Here is an 11,404-nt window from a genome sequence, read left to right on the forward strand (position 1 = left end):
AAGTTCACACCAGCGTAATACAACACAAACTGTAAATGACTCGCTCGAAACCACGATACCAAAATAGGGTTTCTAGTGTCCATTTTGCAAAACCTTTAACTATATGAAACGGAGGGTCGGGTGTCATAAACAGAAGCTCCCACACATCTTTAATAATACCTTTAGGACCTGAAACACACCACCACACACCTACAGCAGCACCCCATACGCAGAACGCCTCATTTCGACTACATTTTAACTATAGCGACTCCAATTTAGCTTGTTTTGAGTGTTAAGCATTTCTATAGAATTGTTACACTCCCAGACACCTAAAAGGAACATAATACACTCCATAAATAGTCCATAAACTCCAAATTTAAAGGAGAAACCTTACCTTACCTGAAATTGGCCAAAACTTGCCAAATCGCACTTCAGAAACTCTTCAAACTTGCTGAAATTGCACAGACTACTTGTGTCACGACCCAACCCCATAGACCGCGACTGGGGTCCAACCTAAACCCTCGTGTACGTATCTACTAGTTACACTTAAGTTGAACCGTGTATTATGTGTACTATACACAGACCCCAATGGGTCGAAAACATTTTCATATACATGTAGCCTTTATCACCTGTATCATAACAGGAAAGGGCACGCAAGCCAACGAGGCTACCATAACATGAAAACATTTACAATACGTCGTATGAGCAAAACTAGAACGAACTTACAAATAACACACATACACATGTCTACAGACCTTTAAGAGTAATAATTGTATCATATGGCGGGACAGGCCACCGCTGTACCTCTGAATAAATGAATATGTACATCAAATAACCAGTATCAAAAACTAGGCTCCAGAACAGTGAAGCACTTCCGACATAGCTGAGAGGAACTCCTAAGTTGACAAATCTCCAGAACGAACATCAGTACCTACGGGCATGAAATGCAGCCCCCCGAAGAAAGGAAGGTCAATACGATATATGTACTGAGTATATAAAGCATAACATCATAATTGAGACAACAACTAAAATGGGGATACAGAAGACATGTAAAACAGTTAACAGATTACTGTACCTGCAGCCTAAGACATGCAGTCATATACCTTATCATACCCTGTACTCGACCCTCTAGTGAACTCGGTACCATAATTGTTTCATCATAATCATGGGTCATCATATCATCATATATATCATTTTATCATATCATCGTATACGGCATCATATAATCGTATGCGACTAACCTCGTATATCATCATCGTATATCCGGTTCACTCTAGGGCTCGGGGTCACAAATGTATCCCTATACTTTTATATGCATGCCTACATAAAGTGGTCGGCCCTTTAGTGAGGGACTCGGTGAAAGAGTAGTGTACGTCTATAGCGTACCATCATCATATAGTAAAATACGCCGAGAAACGTTCGGCCCGATCCATAATTTAAAATAATGCCGAAAAACATACAGCTCAATCCACATTTTCTATTATATCATTATATGTACATATCCGGCCCGGGACACGGTGATGAGCATCATCACATACGGCGTCATCGTATGCTTCAGTTTATCGTATACAGCATTTCATCCTCGTATACTTCTTATATATATATATAGCCAGACCAGGACTCGGTGAACGAATAGTAAAACTAGGCATGATCGCATTCCCGGCCCTCTTATGGGACTCGGAGAAAGATGGGTTACAGGGTGCTCGAATAGAGTAGTGAGAAACTATATGCAACTAAGTCATCTTTTGACACTCAATAAAACAGTCAAGTGAATCGTCACCTGAAGATCAGAGTAGTAATCGTCTTAAGTATCTTTTAAACATCGTTACAGAGCATATAAACTGGAGTTTCAGGAATCATAGACGTGTATCAAGACAAGGTTAAACAGCTTATGGAAGTAGAGACATTTGTCATCGCAGAGACTTTAGGAATAGGATCTGACACATTCAAGTATTGTTCAGCAAATAGGAGACTGGAGGGTAGTTCAACTATTTTAAGAATTCTAATACCAAGTTGTAAATAAAAGTCACAAGTTATACCTGGAGCTTATAACTGGAACTACCTCCACCTCATATCATATGCTATTAAATTTAGACTTAAGACCTTCCAAAAAGAAGAATAGACAGGCTCTACATATACTACTATTCATGATCTAGCAGCCTTAAAAGGCAATAACTCAACTATTACAGGCGTCTTAACATCACAAAGTGAATAAAGTGTATGAATTACACCTGGAGTTTCACGAGTGGAATTATCCCCACATTTCGTATACAAACCATTCATAACTTATACCTAAGACATGCCAAAAGAAAAGAAGAATAGCTCTACATATTTATTCCAACAACACGCCAAAAGAAAGCTTCACATACCTCGTCTGAGTTATTCCTTATCCTGTTCGCCTCGTCGTCCTTTGAACCTATTAAACAGGAGAGTAATATGCATATCAAATCTTCTTAATTTTCCATTATCTTAGGTTACACCTTAGTGTTAATGGAATCTATTTCCTTAGTCGTTTCCTCGACTAGTTCTTTAGTTTGTTAAGGCGTTAACGAAAATTGGGTAGCACCTCCCCTATAATGTGCCCTATACAAATTTCCAATTAGGTCCCTAAGACCTACAGCCAACCAACAACAACAACCTGCAGCAATTCACACCAACAATATATAACATAAAACTCCAAACGACCTATTCAAAAATACGATTTCACAACAGGGTGTCTAGCCTTTATTTTGTAATGCCTTTCATTATACGCAACGAGGGGTCATGTGGCTTTGAACAGCAGCACCCTAACCCACATTAGAACAAATTTAGGCCCTGCAACAACAAGCCACACCCCTACAGCATCACCTCACAAGAGCAATACTTTATTTCGACGACAATTCAACTATAGCGACTACGGACACCTGTGTTTCATGTCCTTTTTAACTTCCTGGTTATGGCTTCACAATTCTTATTCCACTACAGTACCTTGATGGAAGTTATTTCCTTAGTTCGCAACCCGCTTAATCTGTTGATCCCGGATGGAAATAGGTTGCCTCTCGTAGGATAACTTCCTGTTATGTGGACCTTCTCAACGGGAAATATTCTGGGAGCGTCGTTTACGATCTTGCGGAGCATTAATCTGTGAAAACTAAATGTATTTCTTCAAACGGGACAGTAAGTCCTACTCATAGGCAGCTTTATCCATTCTACATATAACTTGAGAAGGATCAATATATCCCCTTCCTACCGACTCTAGGCTTCTAATCGATAGCTTCTCCCAGACTAAGCTTTACTTCATCAATAATTTACTGGATCCCCTCTGGACCTATCCATTCATCGAAGGGCAAAATACTGTACTAAGATTCACTTGTGTTCCCAATCCTTACCGGAATGATCTCCAGCGATTAGCCATACATTGAACTTTCCCGTCCGAGATAATAGATGTGGGAACCTCGTGAAACCTTACTGTTTCCTTGTTTTGTCATCTCGTATAACCCTTAGCCGAGTACATCTTCCTACTTGGAAGAAAATGGGTTAATTTTGTCAGCTTATCTACCATAACCCATATAAACTTATACTTCCGTAAGGTACCAGGTCAGCCTGCACTATAACCTACATTAATTGCCTTCCATTCCCGAGTCGGGATTCCCATCCCCCATAATAGGCTATCAAGCCTCTGATGCTCCTCTTCGTTTAAGACATTATACCACTCTTCTTAATTAAACTTGTAACACCTTAGATATGCTATCTTGCTCTTTTACTCGGATCTTCCTTTCAGTTTTATTACCACACATTATATTGAAATTCTCACACAACCGTGTGTAGGTACGTCGAGCCATTTAGAAAATACTTTAGTGTCGCTATACTAGAAGCTTACCTCCTTCGGTCGAGGTTAGGTCTCCGCTACGACTTTTGTCCTTAATACCGATTAGACCTTCATAGTTCTACCTTGAACCATCTTACACTTTTCTTTAATAGATTCTAAATATGGAAACCACATTGCTATTACTGACTTCCTTTTATCGAGTAATCATTTGACCTCACTCTTAGTATACCAATGTTCGTAAGCTGCACAACTATTCTTGTGCCATTTTCACGAAGTGCGTTGTATTTCAGTCATAATCTTTTTTGTTTTTGGCTTACTATGTTCTATATGTGTTATTGTACTAACACGCCTTTATAATCTCTTTATGTCATACTTGTTTCGTTCCCTTTATCGATTCCTAGAGGGTCACCCATCCCAGTGCTACTCTCATCCGAGTACGCTTAACTTCAGAGTTTTGACGGAATTCGGTGCATCCGTGCGGTTATGATCATGTCAATCCCTTATGGGGTTCTGTTTTGAAGTTCAAGCATCCCTATTTACATACGATAGCATCAGTCGATTTTCTTTTACACTCATACTTATCTTGTCCACTTCCCCCCTTTTAGGGTGTACCTATGTCATCCTCCATTTATTTTCAGCCATTCACACGCGAATGATTCTACTCTAACATATTTAACGTGTTGCACCATGTCTACATGTTCTATTAAATCTTCCATATGTTAGGTTGCCTTTATAGGAAACCCTATCACAACCATAGGGTGCTTTCGTATATGTAATATATCGTATAAACCTCATCTAATGGTTGATACTCGAGCAATATCCATAATGTAGCAATGCATTCCAAGCCACATTCCATCCATCCCAATCAGTAATTAGCTCGTGCTCATCCTTAGTTCAAATCCTCCACTCGAGAGTACTTATACTTTAGCAATTCACGTTTCAAGCTCTGTCATTATACTAAACTTATTCCCGTGGATATATCTTATTCTTCTAATAACTTAGTAATGCAACAGTTATTCTATGAATTGATATTCCCTTTCCTTGTAGGATCTCATTAATCGTCAAGGTGGAGTCACGTATACACAATACTTCTTTATGCCTCCTGAGCTTCCATCTTTGTCGTGTGCTTAAGGCTTACTTCAAATCCTGCTTAAAACCATATCAACTTCGTTGTAGTGGTGACCTTGTCTTAATACCTTTTGATCTTACTACACCTCCAGGTCGTAACTGTCTATTTCTCTTTTTGTTTGATACTCATACTTAATTTATCACATCTATCTTGAGTGCCTCTATTAGAACTTCTCTATTATTCCTTCAACTCATTTCCATTTTTGGTTGGGCGTAAGGAATTCCATATTACCCTTTATTTCCTTGTACTAGCCATTCTTTTCGTCAACATATAACCTTTATTCGAAACTTTCCTTATGGAACTTGATAAATCTTCCTTATTTGTTCCATAGCTTGCTTTTCCGTTCCACACCTATCTTTACATTCTATTTACATGGACCACATCATACCTTCTAGTTAATTCCTTACTAAGTTTTGCTTATTCTCATAACGGTTTTTGTTATGTTCACCTGGTACTTTGTTCGCATTCCGACCCATAGTTATGTCTTACTCTTGTCTTAACCATACTGTTACTTCCTTCAACTATCACTTGTCATAGTTTATCCCTATGTATCAATTCAGGCGATGCCTTACCATCTCGTTTTATCTCGATCTATTAGTCCTCTCTAAGTGATCTTTTTTGGCTTATAGGTCCTTTCTAACTTATTTTACTATTCAAGTATCGTCCTCCTAGTTTCTATTGCCATTAACTCAGCAATTAACTTATTTCTTGAGGTCAGCCATACTTGTTTAGTAAAATCTCATAATTGTTGCGAGAACAACCTTTCAAGACATACTACAGCCCTGTATCTCATTCTCCAACACCTGCATGCAGAAAATGCCAATAATACCTCACAGGGCACACAAATATATATTCATATCATTTCATATCACCTCCACACAAGGCGCCCACAATTAGCAGTATGAAAATGGACTCACCTCGTATGTCCCTTCGAACTGCACCTGTTGCACTTTCTTGTATAATTTTCCTTTCATTTTCCAACTTTATATATCAGTTGTATTGCAACACCTTACTTGACATAGGTCCTTCGTACCTTTGCTTACCTGCGTTCTTCATAACATCCAATATCGTCAGTTACTTTCTTCTATCGATATTGCCTTTCTACTGAAATCACAAGTTAGTATGAGGAATTGCATTTCCTACGACTCAGCTCTATCGCACGATTCTAGATATGAAAGAAAGTAACATCCTAAATATCCTGTAGCCTCTTGTCTATAGATGTGGTGCACAACACACCGATAAACAAGACTCTACTAGACATGGTCTGTAGACACTCCAAGGACGAACCTGGCTCTGATACCACCTCTGTCACGACCCAACCCCGTAGGATGCGACTGGGGTCTGACCTGAACCCTCTTGTACGTATCTACTAGTTACACTTAAGTTGAACCGTGTGTGATGTGATACTATACACAGAACCCAATGGGTCAAAAACCTTTTCATATACATGTAGCCTTTATCACCTGTATCATAACATAAAAGGGCACGCAAGCCGATGAGGCTACCATAACATGAAAACATTTACAATACGTCGTATGAGCAAAACTAGAACGAACTTACAAATAACCCACATACACATGTCTACAGGCCTCTAAGAGTAATAACTGCATCATATGGCGGGATAGGGGCCCCGCTGTACCTCTGAATAAATGAATATGTACATCAAATAACCAGTATCAAAAACTAGGCTCCAGAATAGTGAATCACTTCCGACATAGCTGAGAGGAACTCCTAAGCTGATGGATCTCCAGAACGAACGTCAGTACCTGCGGGCATAAAACCCATCCCCCCCCTCCCGAAGAAAGAGAGGTCAGTACGACATATGTACTGAGTATATAAAGCATAACATCATAATTGAGACAACAACTGATATGAGGATACAGAAGACATGTATAATAGTTAACAGATTACTGTACCTGTAGCCTAAGACATGCAGTCATATACCTTATCATACCCTGTACTCGTCCCTCTAGTGAACTCGGTACCATAATCGTTTTATCATAATCATGGGTCATCATATCATCATGTATATCATTTTATCATGCCATCGTATACGGCATCATATCATCGTATGCGACTAACCTTGTATATCATCACTGTATATCCGGTTCACTGTAGGGCTCGGGGTCACAAATATATCTCTATACTTTTATATGCATGCCTACATAAAGTGGCCGGCCCTTTAGTGAGGGACTCGGTGAAAGAGTAGTGTACGTCTATAGCGTACCATCATCATATAGTAAAATACGCCGAGGAACATTCGGCCCGATCCGTAATTTAAAACAATGCCGAAGAACATACGGCTCAATCCACATTTTCCAATACATCATTATATGTACATATCCGGCCCGGGATGCGGTGACGAGCATCATCACATACGGCATCATCGTATGCTTCACTTTATCGTATACAGCATTTCATCCTCATATACTTCTTATATATATATATAGCCAGCCCGGGACTCGGTGAACGAATAGTAAAACTAGGCACGATCGCATTCCCGGCCCTCTTATGGGACTCAGAGGAAGATGGGTTACAGGGTGCTCGAACAGAGTAGTGAGAAACTATATGCAACTAAGTCATCTTTTGACACTCAATAAAACAGTCAAGTGAATCGTCACCTGAAGATCAGAGTAGTAATCATCATAAGTATCTTCTAAACATCGTTACGGAGCATATCAACTGGAGTTTCAGGAATCGTAGACGTGTATCGAGACAAGGTTAAACAGCTTATGGAAGTAGAGACATTTGTCTTCGCAGAGACTTTAGGAATAGGATCTGACACATTCAAGTATTGTTCAGCAAATAGGAGACTGGAGGGTAGTTCAACTATTTTAAGAATTCTAATACCAAGTAGTAAATAAAAGTCACAAGTTATACCTGGAGCTTATAACTGGAACTACCTCCACCTCATATCATATGCTATTAAATTTAGACTTAAGACCTTCCAAAAGGAAGAACAGACAGGCTCTACATATACTACTATTCATGATCTAGCAGCCTTAAAAGGCAATAACTCAACTATTACAAGCGTCTTAACATCACAAAGTGAATAAAGTGTATGAATTACACCTGGAGTTTCACGAGTGGAATTATCCCCACATTTCGTATACAAACCATTCATAACTTATACCTAAGACATGCCAAAAGAAAAGAAGAATAACTCTACATATTTATTCCAACAACACGCCAAAAGAAAGCTTCACATACCTCGTCTGAGTTATTCCTTATCCTGTTCGCCTCGTCGTCCTTTGAACCTATTAAACATGAGATTAATATGCATATCAACTCTTCTTAATTTTCCATCATCTTAGGTTACACCTAAGTGTTAATGGAATCTATTTTCTTAGTCGTTTCCTCGACTAGTTCTTTAGTTTGTTAAGGCGTTAACGAAAATTGGGCAGCACCTCCCCTATAATGTCCCCTATACGAATTTCCAATTAGGTCCATAAGACATACATCCAAACAACAACAACAACCTGCAGCAATTCACACCAACAATATATAAAATAAAACTCCAAATGACCTATTCAAAAATACGATTTCACAACAGGGCGTCTAGCCTTTATTTTGTAACGCCTTTCATTATACGCAACGAGGGGTCATGTGGCTTCGAACAGCAGCACCCTAACCCACATTAGAACATATTTAGGCCCTGCAACAACAATCCACACCCCTACAGCATCACCTCACAAGAGCAATACTTTATTTCGACGACAATTCAACTATAGCGACTACAATTTAGCTTATTTCGAATGCCGAACTTTTAAAACCTTTTCCCCAACTTCAAGAAGACCCTAAGGTGTGTAATACACCCTATAATAACATCATAACCTTCAAATTAGATGGGAAGACCTTACCTTATCCTAAATTGTCCAAAACGCGCCAAAATTCGCCTCGGAAGTTTCTTAACATGCTGAAACTTTAGCGGACTATTTGTATCTTTTTGGTGCTGCTCCGAATCGTAAATTTTCATTAATAACACCTCAATAGAATGTATAAACCCTCACAAAAATGTGGGAGAAGATAATTAAACCATACCTTAACAAACGGCTCTCCAAACGTGCTGAAAATTAACTTCGGAACTCCTCGACGCGGCTGAAACTAAGGGGCTGTTTGCGTGGCTTCTTGCTGCCCCAAATCCGAAATTTTCATTATTAAACACCTCTATATAACCATAGCATACCTTAAATAATTAATTTACGAAATGAAATCGGGCCTTACCTTTTGTTTTGCTAAAACCTGTGGCTGCCCTCACTTGTTCTTCACGTTTTTCTCTCATTCCCTAAGTTAAAAATGCTGAAAATGAAGTTCTAGTCATAAAATGACTAATATATAACCTTCCCTAGAGGGTGACATGTGGCATACCCTTGGGGTGACACGTAGCAGCCTCCTAGGGCGCCACCTCACCCATGCGTCCACCCACATGCTGCCACGTGGCAGTGTGGGCCCCACCCCAAGCAGGTAGGTGAGTCACCTGCTTGCTTGTCACCTGCTTGATTGTGGTGCTTGCTTGTCACCTGCTTGCTTCACTTTCGTAAGTTCAAAAACTAGTTTTTGCTTCCTCTCGTAGGTTCGTAATCTCTTCTTATTTTAAGAGCCTATGTAATCCATGCTACACAAGCTTGGTACGTACTCCAATAGCTTAAGTATGTAAAACTTCCAAGTTAGTAGCTTACGTAGGTAAATCGAGTTCTATGACTCATTACTTGATCCCCAATTCCTTCCGGATTCTTATGACTCCATTTCCAACCTTCTCTACTATGGGGTATCACATTCTTGTTTCCTTAAAGTTGTTTGATATTTGTGGATAGTAAGGGTCTCATGGCTACTTTCAAGACGATTAGGGACACGTGTCAAGATTCAAAAGTGCGGGGTATAACAACTTGTTATCCATTTGGTACTGCTACAAGACATGATTTAAATTATTAACACCTTAATATCATTTCCAAACCCTTACAAAAATATGTTCTAAGAGAACCAAGCCATACCTTAACAAACGGCTTCCCAAACTTGCTGAAAATTACTTCGAAAGCTCCTTAACATGCTGAAAGTTGTGGGCTATTCACGTCACTTATTTGCTGCCCCAAATAGTAATTTTATGCTATTAAACACTGTCATGTAGCCATGGGATACCTTGAATAATTATTTCACGAAATGAAATCGGGACTTACCTTTTTTTCCCTCCTAGTCGTCACCCTTTTCTCCTTAGCTTTAGGGTTTTTGTTTCTAAGCTTTGTTGATGTTTTTTTGGATAAGGAACTGAATTATGAGTCATGTAATACATATGTATACATTATCTTAGGATCTGACACATGGCATCCCCCTAGGGTGACACGTGGCATCCCTTTAGGGTACCACCTCATCCGAACTTCCAATCCAAAGCTGCCACATGGAAGCATGGGGTCCACCCTAAGTAGGTGAGTCACCTATTTTCTTCAAGTAGGTGCATCGTCTCCTTATTTCTCTTCTGTAGTTTTATAATCTCATCTCACTTTAAGAGCCTATGTGTTCCTTGCTACTTAAGCTCGATGTGTACTGAAGTATCTTAGGTATGTAGGATATCCAAAGTGATAAATTACCCAAGTAAGTCGAGTCCTACAACTCATTACTTGGCCTCCAACTCCTTTCAGATTCTCATAGCCCTATTTCCAACCGTTACTACTTGGGTGGAACTTCATAGATAACATGGATCCTGTGGCAACCTTTTAGAAAACAAATGCTCCAATATACAAAAGTGCGGGGTATAACATCCTTCCCCCCTTTAGAACATTCGCCCTCGAATGTTAACTCTCATAAGGTCTAAAAAAGATCTCAGGAAATTTTTGTATCAAGTGTGTTCGATTCTATTCACTGTCTTTCCCCTTTCTTGACTTATTCTGCTCTACGTATTTCATATTACCCATACACACTCATAGTCTATGTTGTCATACTTGTTTCATTTCCTTTACTTACTCTTAAGTTCTCTTATCCTTTGTACCCTTGTCTAAATCACAACATTACTTCTTTAGCTATGATTGGTCATAATTTCTCCCTATTTATTAATTCAATCGGTGCCTTCATATGTCATTCTATCCAGATCTAGGTGTCATCTCTAAATCATCCCTTAGTCTCACCAGTCTTTTTCCAGATTCTTTTTCCATACCCATATTGACCTCCTCATTACTATTACCATTACTTTAGTCATTAACTTATTTCTAAAGGTCAGCCTTACTCGTAGTTTAGTCAAATCTTATTCTGATTATGGACAAGGCATAATACAACCTTGTAACTCCTTCTTCTTTTATTTCTAGGAAACTTTTGGCAGAGTTTCCTTTGTATTTCTCCCTATCTCAATACCTGCACATAGGAAATACCAATAATGCCTCACAGGGCACGAATGTATATATTCAGATCATATCATATCGCAACCACACAGGGTGCCCAATATCAACAACAGTAAAAATGATGGACTTACCTTATATGCCCAACTCAAACTGCACCTGTTA

The sequence above is a fragment of the Solanum dulcamara genome, chromosome 1, assembly GCF_947179165.1.
Source record: "Solanum dulcamara chromosome 1, daSolDulc1.2, whole genome shotgun sequence".
Classification (NCBI taxonomy): Eukaryota; Viridiplantae; Streptophyta; class Magnoliopsida; order Solanales; family Solanaceae; genus Solanum; species Solanum dulcamara.